Source organism: Pagrus pagrus (assembly GCF_965226575.1).
Source record: "Pagrus pagrus genome assembly, chromosome: 19".
Classification (NCBI taxonomy): Eukaryota; Metazoa; Chordata; class Actinopteri; order Spariformes; family Sparidae; genus Pagrus; species Pagrus pagrus.
Genome location: NC_140203.1, coordinates 9,795,958 through 9,809,907, shown reverse-complemented (window position 1 = coordinate 9,809,907; position 13,950 = coordinate 9,795,958). Strand labels below are relative to the sequence as shown.

At 40.8% G+C, this 13,950-nt stretch overlaps 1 long non-coding RNA gene across 3 annotated transcripts in view; it reads left to right on the top strand.

Annotated features, from left to right (window-relative positions):
• Positions 1-13,308, top strand: part of LOC311274804 — a 58,697-nt gene extending 45,389 nt beyond the window's left edge. The window contains exon 4 of one of the 3 annotated variants that reach the window (XR_014624790.1): positions 12,740-13,308. This is a non-coding gene — a long non-coding RNA (uncharacterized lncRNA). Of the gene's footprint in view, positions 1-5,054; positions 5,295-12,739 lie in introns of those variants that run through there. The other 2 variants (XR_014624791.1, XR_014624792.1) reach the window with 2 other exon arrangements.
• Positions 13,309-13,950: the final 642 nt, after the last annotated feature.

Below are 13,950 nucleotides of genomic sequence, written 5' to 3'. Positions count from 1 at the left end.
ATGAAACCACACGCTGACACAAATGACTGGCCTGGATGCCTTTCATCTCAACAGGGAATCAGAGGCCCTGGTCAGAAACAAGCAGGCAGTTATAGGCCACAAAAGCACAAGTTACGGGTGTCAAGCCATGCTAGTGAGAAGGAAAAACACACAGCGCTGAAAGGACAGGAAATGTTTTATTTAAACATCTTCACGGTAGTTTGATGGAGGAAGATACTTGACTTTTACTGAGCAGTACAGTGGAGTGCCTTATTTTATCATCAGTCAAATGGGACTGGGATTCTACTCGCTGTATTTTAATTATTAGTTTAATTCAGTTTAGTGCACATACGTTATATAAGATAAAAGACTTTTAATTTTAGGCGGCTGTCCAGGAGAGAGGAGAAGCCAAAATTGAATTATTATAAATAGCTATACTGTAATATACAGCGATATACAGCTATACAGTAGTTCAGTTGGTGGAGCGTGTGCCCTTTGTACAGAGTGTCCTCACTGCTGTCCTCCCTCGTCACATTTCCTGTCACTCTTTGAGCTGTTCGATCAGATAAAGACACAAAAAACAAAAAATACAAAAACAATGGAAGCACACTTTCAAAATGTCGCGACACATTGAAAGAAAAACAGAATACGGGACTAATAAGCAACCGAAACGGGAAAGACACGTTTCATCTGTTACAACGTGACAAATGTCAGTAATGTCAAACGAACTTTGATTACTGGGATTGAGAGGAATTCAAGCACTGTACTTAAGATCAAAATTAAATTACTTTCTATGGGTGACTTTCACTTTTACTAAAGTCATATTTTAATGCAATATCTTTACTTTTACTCAAGTATGACTTTTGGGAACCCTGCATTTACATAAAGGTTCATGATTACAAGTGAACAGTTATAAGTCTTTGGGAAATAAAGTCCTTTTCAGATGGTTTTTAGAATGTAGACTGATTGATTGATCGATTGACGAGTTAGATGTACTGAGAATTAAGGCTGTTAATAAAATAAGTAGTTTGACATTGTGAATTTGGCCTAGATTTCTTGCTTACAGATTGATGATGTCTCCAAAGATGAGGTTGCTTCAAGGATAAGTTCATCCAAAAATGAGAATTCAGTGATTATCTACTCACCCTAATGCTTTTAGCTTAGCAGCTACAGTGAAGACTTGAATTACACTGAATAAGATGTCTTGAAGTATAAGACATCCCTTGACGTTTCAAAAGCAAAATACTCAATTAAGAAATAGGGTCCCTGTGAATATACAATTCTTTTCATCTAAACTTTCCACGGCATGTGACACATAGTGTCTGTCATTCACAATGGATGCCAATGTTTGTTGTACGATTGGTTTAAGTGCTGAGTTAACAGGACTAGCGATTGATAAAGAGCTGATTGTTTTGTGCACCGATGTTGTTTGACTGTTTTTTTTTTTAAGTGTGCACACCTGCAGGTGTTTGTGCTTCTGTGTGTGAGCACGTGCGTTTGCATGTGCATGCTGCCTTGCACTGGAGCCCCCTCACTGGGCGGCAACAGGGCTGAGGTAACATCACACGTTTCTGTCTTTTCTTTCTTTTTTTTCCCGATAATATATATAGCTGGAAGTAAAAAGCTCTCATAACTACTGCGGTTTTTAGTGTTGCCAGGTCAACCTGCCCACTCTACACTCAACAACGCTGGGATGGGATGGGTTGAGCAGGGGAAGAGGTGAGGGAGGAGAGGTGGGAATGATAAAAGAAAGAATTTGGGGAGGGAAGAATGATGGCGGGCAGGTGGTCGAAGAGCGAGTGAGGGAGTTGGGGAATAGAGGAAAGACACTTAGAGGGAAATTACCAAAGAGGAGGACTGATAAGTTAAGGAGCTTTATGATGATGAGGACGAGATAGAGGATGATGAAGGCGAAGGTTAGATGGATGATGATGAGAATGTTTTTGTTCCACATTAGCTTCTTTTGCTCTTTAACCCCAGCACTTCACCCCCTTTTAACTCCCAGACAGCGCTGTCCTGGTGTACCCTCTATCCACTTATTTCACATGAGATAAAATGTCTGCCTGCGTGCATGTGTTCATGCATGTCCCTGTGCATGTGTGTGTGTGTGTGTGTGTGTGTTGTGCATTGCCCTGGCCTGCCAGCTGCCAGTGTGTAGCACTCAATCCAGCAAAGGCGAAGCCTAATTACAGACGCACGGCTACAGATTTAGCCGGCATGCTAACCATAACGGAGGAGGCAGCAGGGAGGGGATCGCTTGGAAAAGTCATGGCTGGACGGGAGCTTCACAAGAGCGGACCACAGGGACAAGGGAGGAGGGTGGTGGTGGTGGGGTGGGGGGGAAGTACTCTATTTCAGGATCTGCTGCTCTCATTATTTATCATCGTCGGAGTCTCGGCAAGAAGAAGCAACCTACAATTGACTGAGCAAAAGCCGGGCGAACCCCCACCCTACCCACGCCCTCGCACCCGAGCCATGTCCGCCGCCGCCGCCGCCGTCGCCGTCTACTAACTGCTCAAAACATCAAACAAGCACACAACAGCAATTCCCTCATTCTCATGCGCCAACATTACCAAAACTGTAGCTACAACGCACTTTTCTCCGGCGATGTAACAGCCAGTACGAGCAGGGTGACACAGAAAGCATCATTACAGGGATAGATTCCTCTCGTGTCTCGCATATACTAAGCGAAATGGAAAGTTCTCCAGGTTGTCAAGCTAAAACTCTGCACACGAGTGTGTATGTATGTGCGAGTAAGCGTGTGTGTGAGTGTGCGAGTGTGTGTATGTGTGTGACGGACAGTTTGTGAAACCAGGGAGGGTTGGCAGTTAAACTCTGAGCTCACCCACGACTCTACCACTTCCACCCACAGTGTCCTCTATACAGCTGCTCTCACTGAGCCAAACTCACACTTCATCCTCATCCCTCTCTCTTTTTCTCTTTGTGCTTCTCTCCATCGCTCCCTCCCTCCTTCCCTCCCTCCCTCACCCCTCCATCTATCCATCCATCCATCTCTTCTTAATTTACTCTCCTCTCTACATCTAATATTTCCTTCTCCATCCCTCCATCTGTCTCTATTTTTCTCAGTTGCTACCCTCTACCCACCTCTTTCGCTGTGTTCATTTTTATGCAATCTCTTACCACTGGCAAGTCTTTTGCTTACTATTTCAAACTTTTGGACTTTTGACACAACCTATCCCCGTACACGGTCACGGCGTGGGAAGAACTATTTCACATATGCATGAAGCTACAATTTGAGGGTCTGCTTCGATCGTGAGATGATCTGAAGATGGAGAGGGGTCACAGAATAGAGTTGGAGGGAGTAAAGGTTTGGCACCGGACTTAACTTCGAATAATCATTTGTGTACATTCAGAATCCACTGTCTCAGTAAGAGTCAAGAGTTGCAGTATTTTGAAGAGAAGAATACATATTTAGCAGTACTCTCGTGTTCATTCAATTACTGTATAAATAATCCATCAGCCATTAGTACGAAGAGATGACTCAGCGATGAAAAAGACAAAGTCATCCACAAGAACAGAGGAGTTGACTCACACAACAACAGCGCATACTCGACTCAGTGTTTGTGCTCTGTTTACCAGGGATTAATTAACCAGACGTCGCATAGCGTTATCGTGATCAGCCTTTCATTGACGAAAAGAGGAACTACTTTCTTACAGTCGTGCAGAGGTGGCAGAAGTACTCACTTTCTTCACTCAAGTGGAAGCACGGATACTTGTGGTAAAAGTAGAAGAACTGATTCAACTTCTTCAGTCAAGCAATAGTAAGACAGTACAGGCTCTGTAGTAGCCCTCTGAAGGAGATTTCCACTGTCCAGTTCTGTGCAAAGCTAACTGAACCTCCTGTCATGTTGATGTAATTCAGAGACTATTACACTTAAAGGTAGAATCAGTTAGATTCGTCTGAGCTGTTCGTAAACGCAAAGATAGCTGATTGTTGAGTCTCATTCCCAGGACGTCCAATACCGACATTTTAGTGGTAAAGCACAGCGACAAAGTGAGAAAATAAGAAAATTCAGGCAGAGGGCTGCAGGGTCTGCAAATATGAGACACTAACACGCCTTTTCTCCCAATTCAAATCTCTCTCTGGATGTTTCCGTCTTGTTATGTGTTTTACGTTGTTTCCTCTCGCTACATCTGCAGTGTGTGATATGCGCTGTAGGTTAAAGTCAGTCTCGCGATGTTGGGAAAATGCCTTGAAACTAAAGTAACAAACCTGTTTTGTGAAGAGTAGAAAGTACAGATATGTGTGATAAAATGTAGGGGGTAAAAATAAAAAGTAAGAAAATTAATACTCAGGTACAGAAACCTAAAAAATCTACTGAAGGAAAGCAACAAATTCGTACATTTCTCTGAGACGCCCCGAAGTCGATCTGCTGACGCAGCTTCCGCAGCTTTATAATAAATGTCCATGAAGGAGCGGCTGTCCTCCTGAAGCTGCCAAACAAAATTGATAAAATTGGCTCTTTTTGAATATGGCAAGAACAATTGTGGTGATAGTGGTTGGTGCCAATTTTGTTGTGTGCCCTTAGAGCAATTTTCGTCATTTAAAAATAGACCTCACTCCCCTTCAACCTGCAAACACACAGATACACCAACACATCCACACACTCAAACACACACATGCAGACAAAGCAAGGCGGATTAAAGGTTTACGTGGTTTCTAATGGTTCTGTGTTTTGCACTCGGTAAACAGGAACATTTTGTGCTGTAGGTGCAGAAGGGTTAGGCATTTTTTAAAACAAAGACAGAACTGCACTGTAAAGTTTCAGCTGATATATAATAAGGAGGAAAGTCCAGTGTTTGACTCATCAAAAAGTAAAAGTAAAAAAAAAATACTCCATTCAAAAGTAAAATATTAGAAGTATTAACAGCACTTAAGGTATCAACAGGCAACAATGCTCCCAATTTTATTATATATGATATGATTTGATAATTAATATGAATGCAACAATGTGTAAGCAGCATTTTCATGCTGTAGCTGGTTGAGGTGGAGCTGCTTTCAACTTCTTTGTACTCAGTTAAAGCCACAGTCATTTTTTTGTTTATTTTGGCAGCCCCTGTGGACAAAAGCGGTATGAGTATGACCACTCTCTTTAGAGAAGAGCTTGATCTGGCCAGAAAACAGAGGATCAGGTTGTGAGACTCCTCAGTTCATCCTCAGCTCTCCATAAAAAGCCATAAAAAATACAATTTTATGACTTTCCGACCTGGATACGGTGGAATGTAACCTGATGACAGGCATTAAGAATGAATAAAATACCTATATAGAAATAGCCAATGGTCTGATGGTCTTGTTTGCTTGTGTACGCATTAATATGAAACTGATCGATTAAATCCTTGTAGTATGTTAATGTAGTTTAGTCCAGTGCTTCCAAACCTAGAGGTCGGGCCCCCTCCTACAGTCACAAGATAAAGATGAGGCTTTGTGAGATGATAAATGTACTTAGAAAGACTAGAAAGTAGACTAGAAGTTCTGCCTCGCACATCTATGCATATTTTTCTCTCATTTACCTTGGCCTTGAATTATTTAATTGAAAGAACAGGAATTTTATGATTTAAAGCTAAAAAAAACGATGTGTTTCTTAAATGAATGTCAGGGCAATATAGGACTATTCATTCAGTGGCTTATAAACTGTGTGGCATTGCAGAGATGCTTTGAAGTCATTCGTAACCTTTCACTGCACCTCGCGTGTGTTCGTCTAACAGTAATTCAGTGAAAGAAAGAGGTTAGAGGAACTGCAAGGAGATGTGTGCGAGATATGAAAGAGGGATTTATCTTTGAACATACAGTATAGCCACATAAACGTTGTCCCTAAACCTGTCTGGATAAGGACCCGCTGCTGTGGCCAAAATGTGAAGCAGCAACAGCAAAAGTACATCAACACGCACGTACACATATATGTATATATAAAACTGAAACCAATAAGCTGCAGATAATAAAGATAAGTCTTAACCCCAAACCTCACCTTGAAACGCAACGCCTACCACTGGTTTGAGTTCTACCGTGTCAGCAGTGCAGTATGGGAAATGAGGAGTGGGTGGGTGTGTGACCTGACGACCTATCAACAACTCGCTTAGGGCCCAGCATCAACATCTCCCTGCACTCGGCTCCAGCTCAATCGATCGCCCTCATTTTCACATATACAGAAGGAAGTTGCAAGACGTGTGTGAACTGGGGGAGGTGGAAAGGAAACTGCATCGCAGATGGTTGTTGTGTTTCTTGAACACTCAACAGTTTACTCACCTTCTGGGCTTGTTATCAGTTTTACATGATGATTTTTGTGAGCGAGAGGACACGAGCTTATGGCTTGTTAGTGTACATCATATTTAACCTTATGGTTAACGCGATTGACGGCGTCTGAAAAGCACATTTCTGCATTTGAATCAGGCAGTGTTTTGTTATTATTTAACCTGGTGGGCTTCACATTAGAATTCAGTTTTAACATTCAGCAGCTTATTAAGTACGAGTGTGTTGCCCACACATCATCCAAATGAGATGGCTCTTGATATAAAGGACGGTAATGATAGTCTGGTTTAATGACATCATCGGGTCCAGGTCATCAGTGAGCTTCAGCAACACTTCAAGCATAAAGTAATTACTTCTATTGTTTACTCTAATGCACTTTATCTGCAAACTGTGGTTGTGTAAATACTGTATTTGCAAACTACAATACTTTGCGTATTTTCCAATTAATCAGACACATAACTTCTTTTTAATCTGTAATTATCAGTTGACTTGCTAATGTTTTTCACTATTCGAATTTGTGTGTCAGCCCAGTTTTAACTCAAATAATGTGCTTTATATTTATTTACAGTAGAATATAGGTGAAAACAACATGGAGTAAGTGCAGTGAAAAGTCATGCTTGTTGCTCTGTCAAAGCAGAGTGAAGTGAAACCTCAGCTGCACTGCATCAACCCCCAAAGAGGTTAACTAAACGATCAAACATCCATCTTTCCCTGTCAGAGGTCACGAGGAGCTAGATCCTCTCCCAGCATGCAGCAGACACGAGGCAGGAAAACACAATCATAAGTTTCAAATACACGAGTAACATGCTCGACTGAGATGCCTGTAGATGTCGGCCCACGATCACAGACGTCATGTGCTGACAGGTAGCTTGGCAGTTCGACAGATGGTGCTGGTATTTCACTCTTGCTAATCACAAAACTCGCACTCAGCAGGGTGGCTCAGTGTTTGTAGAGATGATCCTTCAGCCGAAGCAGTTCAAGAAGCTTCAGTGGTGCTGCTCTGTAGAGTCTGAAGAGATTATATCTGGAAGAGGGCAAGAAAAAAAAATTATTTTCACCATGTAGACTGCATCATCTGCACGTTAACTCCCTCAGCTCAGAGTTTTTTCCTGTAAGTTTGGTGGCGTTGGACCCAGAGGTGCTCTTGATGTACACATAGATAAGAAATACTCAGAAATCTGACACGTAAGTCACAGGGGACTGATGAGAATCAGCAGGTGCTTTCACTGCTTCTCTCAGACTTGGGTTCAAGGAAATGTGTTTGCTATATACCACTTTACTGCACATTTTGTGAAACATGTTTTAAAGATGTAATACTGTATGTAACATTTCTGCATTAACATGTTTTAAAAAAAAAAAATAATAATTTGTTGACCCAAATGTTTCCAACAAAGTTCAAACCAAGAGAAAAATGAAAAAAAAAAAAAAAGTATATCTTGAGTTTCCTTTTTTCTTTTGTAACTCTCGTCTTAACAATCTATTTCCTTCTTATATCCTGTTCCCTCACTTTCTCTTGTTCAGTGAGAGAAGTGAGCTCTAGCTTTTCCTAAACCAGTGCCGTAACGGCTAGCAAAAAAGCTGCGGCAGTTCAAATAGAAACGCTCCATCAAAATATAATGACTCTTCATAATTTATCGGTTCCAGGTACACATATTAGTGACCTCTGCTTTAAAATGTTTTCTTGCCCGTGAGCTAGCTGCCGGTGTCACGTAGATAGATTTTCATCGGTCATGGTGGTTGTTTGACAATGAAGACAGCTACTCCCATGATCCCATGCTTTGATGGAGCGCCCCCTCGTGGCAGAAATGTCAAACTGTGCGTTTAATCCCTCGCTAATGGAAAGCAGCCTTGTTATAACAATGTGTAATTTATTTAATAACCCTATAATTCGATTGGAATGATTGGGATTTAAAGGATAAAGAGGTTCAGGGCCTCATCTTTTTTACGCAAGTACAATTTTTGATTTTGACGGCTCATCATTTACAAGAGACAAATTTATACCTTTGACTCCATTTGCTTTAGAGGGTAGAGAGTTATCATCCTTTCTATTCTCCTTCATTTACGTAAAGGCTGACACTGATATTTTTTGCACGCTAAGTGAGCCATCATCTGTTAACATTTTTGATGAAGTCTCAGAGATAAATTAGTACTTCCCCTACAGGACCTGAGGTCATTCATATCAGGTGTCAACATCTTGAATAACAAACTTAAAAAGAGTGAGGTCAATGATGCGCTTTCCTTGACTTTGAGTCATTATCGCAATGACCTAGACAATACGTGCTCACTGTGCATGAAAGAGTATTTCCTCTGATTAGGGTGCAAGATAGAAGAAAGGACAGTGACGGTCTTTGTTCCATGTGTTTTCCACTACATTTTTAGTTTTAGACTGCATTAGTTTTAACTAGATGTAGCTCATAAATTGGGAACCGAGTGTACTGTTCAGAGGGAGTATTAAAGCAAAAAACAAGTTATTAACATTCAGTCGCACAAATAAGCATCGGTGCTTTTTGAAGATGTGAGGAAAAATAAGCACTGATGTATAAGCAGGAGGACAAAGGAAAGAGGGAAGGAAGGAAGGGGCTTCATGGGAAAGAGCTGCGGCCAGTGTAAACAGCTGATGAGTCAAACAGAAACAAGTTAATGGGAAAACTGAAGCAGAAGTGTCCGACTCTGTCGTAATAAAGACAACAAGTGCAACATGGACCAGGACCGCTGAGGCTGTTGTGATTTGAAATCAGCTGAAATGGAAGTTGAAGCACCTGAAGGACAGCGGTCACAGCATCGGAGCTTGTAGTTATATTTCCATTTTTCCCTCAGCTACATTACATTTATAGGGAAACAGAACTTTGATTTCACATTTAGTTAAAAATATATGATATATTTATAAAATATGATTCATTACTTGCCAGCAGGGTTTAATTGCCATAACAACCAGCCATAACATTAAAATGCAGTTTACACAGTAATGCAGTCATAACCATAAGCCGATATTACAATACATATATGTATGATACACACGAGACTGAGTTCATTCTTCAGATATTAAACACAAAAGTGATACAGATAAAAAAAGACTTTTATTTTCTTTTGTTATTTAGTGAAATTTTGTGTTTGTTTTTTGTTTTGTTACCAGCAGATGCATAAGTTGTTGTGTTTTTTTAAGGGATGGACAATACATATCGTAACGATAAATTATCCTCTATTTAACAGTATCTAGGAAATTCTAGCCAATGAATAAACGCAATAATCTAAAGCCAAGTTGATTTCATTAACTTAACCAGCACAGCATTTAAAAAACTCTGATACAGTAAGTGACTGTTTGCACCTTAGAAGTTGGGTTGCAGTCCATCAATAAATAAAGACAAGAAGAAGAAGAAGGAGGAGGAGGAGGAGGAGAAAAATATGGAATATTCAGCCATGTTTGCTTACTACATCACCTTTCGTGCCCTCATGTGTGCATAAACTAAAGATTAAAAACTTCATCAAGAAATTGATTATCCATATATATTATCTACATCAGCCGTGAGAAGGAGAAATATTTTGACATGACATGACATGACATTGTATATGACATTACACAGAAGTAAAAACTAACTATAGTCATGCTCTGAGTACTTTTGATGCTCTAATTACATTTTGCTGATAATATTTCTGTACTTTTATTTAAGTACAGTTTTGGAATACACAGCTTTTATTTCTTTGACACTGAAATTATTACTGTTTATATGAGTCTTATATACTGGGCTGCTTATACAGCCTACACATGAGATTTATATACGTAGACTCCTCGCGTTATTTCTGTTTCGTATTTTGCCTTTTTGCTTTGTACTTTGTTTGCTTTTGCTCTTGGTTTTGTCATCTGCCTTTTGTTGCTTCTATTTCTGGATTTTGGACTAGCAGCTTTATGTTGACATACAGTAACTCGCTTTTTATTCAAGTTACCGACATGCCTGTGTGTCTTGTGCTTGTTTAATCATGACACAAATGTCACACAAAAGGTAGCTTTAAGAAAAGATTACATTCCCCCATTTTCTACCCACTCAGCCAGTGTATACTGAATGAGTGACAGGTGAGAGGGTCTTCTTCAGCTGGTCAGAAATGAATGTGAAATCAAACGACAAGAACAAAGAAGTTGATGAGCATGTTCTCCTGGAAATGAAAGCTCCTACTGCGATACGCAGGATTTGAAAAGGCTTAAAGACTGTTTCCTAAAAATAACCATTAGATTATGGTTAAAAATGTTCTCCCAGTGTTGACTCGCGTGTATTTTACATGCCGTATCCTGGTTACTCCATACTTACGCACACAGTTTCTCTTTGCCTGCTCTGGTCATACAGTAGCTGCTGTAACAAACTCTAATCAGATCACTTCCTTGGGCATCAGCCTCTGGCCGACGGCACAAGAAGCCACACTGGGACCACCACAATCCTTCCTTGGCCTCTCACAAACACATCAACTGACACACACGAATGCATGCTCTCACACGCATGCAAGCATCTTCACACACACATTTTGAGGTAGAACACTGCTGGGTTAAGATTGTGGAGGGGGAGGTTTGCATTTATTTTGACAGGTCAGGTCACGCTGTTTGTTAAATAGAGATGTATGTTTGTACAGTACTTCAGTGTATGTACTTAGTTACATTCTACCTTTGCTTTTGGCTCTGGTGATGGCATTTCGCACTTTTTTTCAGAATGTAGAAATAACATTCTGATTAATAGAGAAAATAATCAGCAAATTAATCCATAATTAAAATTTGTAAATTGCAGAACTATACAGAATATTAGCTCCACTTTAACCAACTACAACAATAAAATCCTGCTTTGCTCCTACTAATTGTAATCTCATATTACTTTTTTCATTGAGTAAGTACATTTTCCTGATAATACACACTTTTACTTAACTAAGCAAAGCTTTCAATTGTAGTAGAGTATTTTTACGATATAGTGTTAGTACCATGTCTGTGTTAGACACAACTGCATGGTGGAAACTGGAGGAAAATGTAGTTCCTTATCTGCACTGCATTGATCCTCCAAATCCACTCCTCTGAGAAGGATGGTTGCTGTTGGAGAGGAGAGATATGTCACGTCAGTTTGATGTGTTGTTGATGGCGGTCTCCAGGACTCAAACACATAAGGGCTGTATATGAGAGGCTTCCTTCCTTCTGAAGCTTCAGTTTTGCTCTTTTTTACTCTTTCTTTACCTCGTCTAAACTTGAACAATGTAAGGCATGATTATCGTTGTTCAAACAATGAGAAAAGAGACAAGTTCTGATAGACGTCGTACGTTTTGTCCTGCTGATGAAGCTTTCGTCAAGAAGTCCGATAACCGCCTGACGACTTTGATTTTTTCATGAAAATTCTGAGCAGATCAATCGAACACACCGAGTGAGTTTTGTTATCTGTTGGATTTTTGTAGACGTCTGAAGAACAACTGGAGTTTCTGGGTTAGCACTGCGGGTAGGCCGTGTCAGGCCATCATTAGGTCGGCCTTTCCACTTCGTGTCTGAGTCACACACTGATGGTAAAGATGAGAACGATGTGTGTATGACGATGACCCTTTTAGATTAGGACAGAGCTAGTATTCATTGTGTGTATGCGTACTTTCCTTATATCTTGATTCTCTGATCATGAATTTTGAGGTCAAACTGAAATTCAATCTTTTTTGCACTTATAAGGTCCTATTTGTAAGAAAAGTACGAACGCTTTGGGACTGTAGGTTGGGTCGGCTGAATTTCCATTTTTGGACAAACTTCAATAACCGGCATCATCATCATCTTCACACTGAAAAAAGAAGCATGTCATGCTACTGCTACGATCCTAAAGTAATCTTGTTGAGCTATTTGTGAGCCAGTTGTTAGCAAACTTTGCCAGTTGGCACCAAATGATCACCTTTAAAATCCGATTAGTAAAATGTGGACGTGTTTTCCCATCTTTGAGAAATGAATAATGGCTATGAGCCAGTAAGGACAGAGACTTGAGCCTATGTTTTCTAGCCAGCAAAAGCAACCGGACATTTAGAGACAACACCGGAAATTGAGCAAACAAAAAGAAATCCACAGATGATGCCATATCCACTGCCCTCCACTCAGTCTTCACAAACCTTGAAAATAAGAACAGCTACATTATAATGCTGCTTATTGACTTCAGCTCAGCATTCAATACAATCTCACCCATGACGCTGACTGAAAAACATAACACTCATGACAGTTCAAATTGGAGGTCAGAAAATGGTTTTATCTTCTTCTTGCATGACATGTACAGTATCATTGTAGTTTAGATTTCCTTACAAAAACTGAGGATAATTCAAATTTCAGTGTATGTTCAGTATTTTGTTTGCTACAGCATGTCCTACCCACTGTCCACCACTCTGAACATTACACAGGCCTGCATGGGGTAATTGATTAAGAAAGTCTGACGACTAAAATGGTGTCATGTAGGGTGAAACTTCGCTGCAGGCCACTTGATATGTGTGTGCGCACGTGTGTTACAGTGTGTCCACATGCAGGTGTATCCAAGTGTGTGCGCAGCGACCGGCACTCTCACACACTCTCACCAGTTTCCCTTCACTCTTTCCATGTCCTCATCCCTCCGCCCGGCTGTCCACCCCTCCCCTTCTGATGCCTTTCCTGCCCGCCTGAGAAGCAGAGGCTCAGCCCGGTGGCGTTGACCTCACCCTTAGACCCCCAGGAGACGCTGACCATTACTGCGCCTCCCGGCTGTCTCACAGTCCAGCCAGTTATCCCTGCTCAGACTAAAATAGCATCGGCTACTCACCCTCACATCCTCTCTGCCTATTAGCAGTCACATATGCCCTCACCACTGTCCCTGTCATTGTTTTATAGGAGGATGGTTGTTGAGTGTTAATGGTACAGCACAGGCTTTACGAAAAGTATTCAGTGAAAGCCAAACAGGAAGAGGAAAGAGAGATGTGGTGGCACTGAACTCTCTCTGGGTAAGCACATTAATTCTCTTGTACAATGTTGCTCACATGGATTTATTTTCTGTTTCAAGTCAGTGAGTGATAAATTAATATATTTGCAATGATTAGATTGTTTTAGATTGTATTAAAGATGCAACATGTAAGTATTGGCCACATGTCGAATTCATACTCACAAGAAAAGGGGGGGCGGGCATATAACTAGCCACTAGCCACTAACTGCTGCTAACTGTAGCTGCCGTTAGCTACTTAGCTCAGTTAACCATGCAGCTAGCGGTCCAGACTAGGAGTCTCTGTGTTTAGGCCACTAGCATGTGAGCGTTGGACCAGGACAGGCCGAGGCTAGCTGGTTAGCATGCTAACTTTACATTTTTTTGACAATTTAAGTTTTCAGTTGTAGCAGGTCAAGGTAGAGGTAATTTTAACAACTTTGTATATGTACACTTAAGTAGTCAATTGAAGTGGTTCCAACCCCAGGCCTGGCACCCCTACATAGGACGAAAAGACAAATTTGACAGGATCTGAGATGATTACTGGGGGAGAAACAGAGGACTTTTCTCTCATCTTTGCCTTTTTGGCAACCCAACGTTGTTGGTGTTACATTTTGACGACGTGTTATGAGTGCAACTCACAAGCAGGAAATTTGAAAATTCAGTTAGCAGCTAACTCAAAAAATGAGAACAGCAACCGAAAAATGCAAATTTGGAAGACAGCGTGAGGTCGGGGAGCTTGTTACAGAGGATAAGATCAACCGTGATGTAAGG